At 41.4% G+C, this 2,440-nt stretch overlaps 1 long non-coding RNA gene across 1 annotated transcript; it reads right to left on the bottom strand.

Moving 5' to 3' along the window:
• Window positions 1–262: 262 nt before the first annotated feature.
• LOC123059725 (uncharacterized) lies at window positions 263–1,061 on the bottom strand. Its single transcript, XR_006427534.1, has 2 exons — window positions 909–1,061; window positions 263–814 (listed from the first exon to the last, which is right to left on the bottom strand). It is a non-coding gene; the product is annotated as an uncharacterized lncRNA (long non-coding RNA).
• Window positions 1,062–2,440: the final 1,379 nt, after the last annotated feature.

Here is a 2,440-nt window from a genome sequence, read left to right as displayed (position 1 = left end):
ATGATCTTTTTCTCCGTTTTCTCTTTTCTATATTTTGTTTCCTTTTGGTTTTGTTAGCACTTTATTTGGTTCCTTCGGTCAACTTGTATCTAGTTTTTATTAACATGGTATTAGACATGCACCCAGGGGTGTTCCTCAATACACGAATCTATCTCATCAGGGAACATACAACTAGGAGCAACAGAGGCATCACAGCGTGATTGCAGTTACAGGGACAAAATTCCCGAAGGTAGGGGCAAAAATGTTGAAGGTAGGGACAAAATTCCGGGAGAAGCTCAGTAAATTATGTGGCAAGGATAATATTTTTTGCTATCCAACAAACATAGTCATCAAAAAGCAACATCACGAGTTCATAAAACTATTAAGTCTAGGATGTCATTCACTGGATCACTGCCATAATTACACCATGAGCACTTGTCCTAACTAGTTCTGCCCAGCATCCAAAGCACGACCAACAAACACAGCAAAACACAAAGAAATGAACCAGAAAAACATGATTAAACAACCGATAAAACAACGCCTTCCTCTTGCGTTCGCCTTCTCCAGTGCATCCTCCAGTTCCTTAAGTTTTTTTTTCATTCTGGAGTGTGTTCACCATCTCCTGAAGTTTTCTTTCCCTCGGCACTCCCTCAAGTTCAATCACCTCTGCGTGATGGGCACTGTTCACCTCGCCCTCCAGCAGATTGAAACTTGCTACTTTATTCATATGAAGTTCTTCAATTCTACCAAGAAGATTCTGGGGAGCCGGTTCGCCAATCTTCCGCAGGTACTGTGCATATTCATGAAGCCACTTGTAAAAGCCGCATTTCTTACCCTACAGTACAGGTAAAGCAAACACTAGGGAGGTGTTCATCCTGCATGGCCATTTTGATATACCTACTATTCAAAAGCAAAAAATAGTAGGGTACCTGATAGTCAAGTTTATATCTTAAACATTTCACATAAAATGCATTCGGATTAGCCATTGACTGTGAGACGCGCGTGATAACCTTCTAGTGGTCTTTGCAATCTGGGCAGCCGACCAGCGAAAGAAAAGGCCTCACCATGTCCTCAACAATATCGTTTGTTAGTATTTATGTGTCAGGTCATAAGAAGGATGCGCTTACGACAAACGATATTGCTGAGGACATGGTGAGGCCTTTTCTTCTGTTGGTCGGCTACCCAGATTGCAAAGACCACCAGAAGGTTATCATGCGTGTCTCACATTCAATGGCTAATCCGGATGCATTTTATGTGAAATGTATAAGATATAAACTTGACTATCAGGTACCCTACTATTTTTTGCTTTTGAATAATAGGTATATCAAAATGGCCATGCAGGATGAACACCTCCCTGATGTTTGCTTTACCTGTACTGTAGGGTAAGAAATGAGGCTTTTACAAGTGGTTTCATGAATATGCACAGTACCTGCGGAAGATTGGCGAACCGGCTCCCCAGAATCTTCTTGGTAGAATTGAAGAACTTCATATGAATAAAGTAGCAAGTTTCAATCTGTTGGAGGGCGAGGTGAACAGTGCCTATCATGCAGAGGTGATTGAACTTGAGGGAGTGCCAAGGGAAAGAAAACTTCAGGAGATGGGGAACACACTCCAGAATGAAAAAAGACTCAAGGAACTGGAGGATGCACTGGAGAAGGCGAACGCAAGAGGAAGGCCTTGTTTTATCGGTTGTTTTATCATGTTTTTCTGGTTCATTTCTTTGTGTTTCACTATGTTTGTTGGTCATACTTTGGAAGCTGGGCAGAACTAGTTAGGACAAGTGCTCATGGTGTAATTATGGCAGTGAGCCAGTGAATGACATCCTAGACTTAATAGTTTTATGAACTCGTGTTGTTGCCTTTTGATGACTATGTTTGTCGGATAGCAAAAAATATTAACCTTGCCACATAATTTACTGAGCTTGTCCCGGAATTTTGTCCCTACCTTCAGCAATTTTGCCCCTACCTTCGGGAATTTTGTCCCTGTTACTGCTATCACGCTGTGATGCCTCTGTTGCTCCTGGTTGTATGTTCCCTGATGAGATAGATTCGTGTATTGAGGAACACCCCTGGGTGCATGTCTAATACCATGTTAATAAAAGCTAGATAGAAGTTGACCGAAGGCACCAAATAAAGTGCTAACAAAACCAAAAGGAAACAAAATATAGAAAAGAGAAAACGGAGAAAGAAGATCATTTATACTCTCAAAAGTACTCCGGATCCTTGAAAAACTTTGGTTTGTCTTTTTTATAGCATGTCTTCTCTTTATCCTCAGCTTTCTCTGTCACTGATTTAGGCAGTCTCATAGTCGAGCCCGTAACAAAGCTAGGTTGTTTTCCCTTATCATTTGCACAGTCAACACCACCAGCACCAAGTTCACAAACGTACCTTTTCAGAAAGCTTACCGAGTGTTCGATATTTGCCTCACCTTTCGCATGGACTGCATCATTTCTTAGATGCCA

This window comes from Triticum aestivum, chromosome 3A (assembly GCF_018294505.1).
Source record: "Triticum aestivum cultivar Chinese Spring chromosome 3A, IWGSC CS RefSeq v2.1, whole genome shotgun sequence".
NCBI lineage: Eukaryota > Viridiplantae > Streptophyta > Magnoliopsida > Poales > Poaceae > Triticum > Triticum aestivum.
Note: the sequence above shows the minus strand (reverse complement) of the source record. Positions and strands in the feature narration are given on the sequence as shown.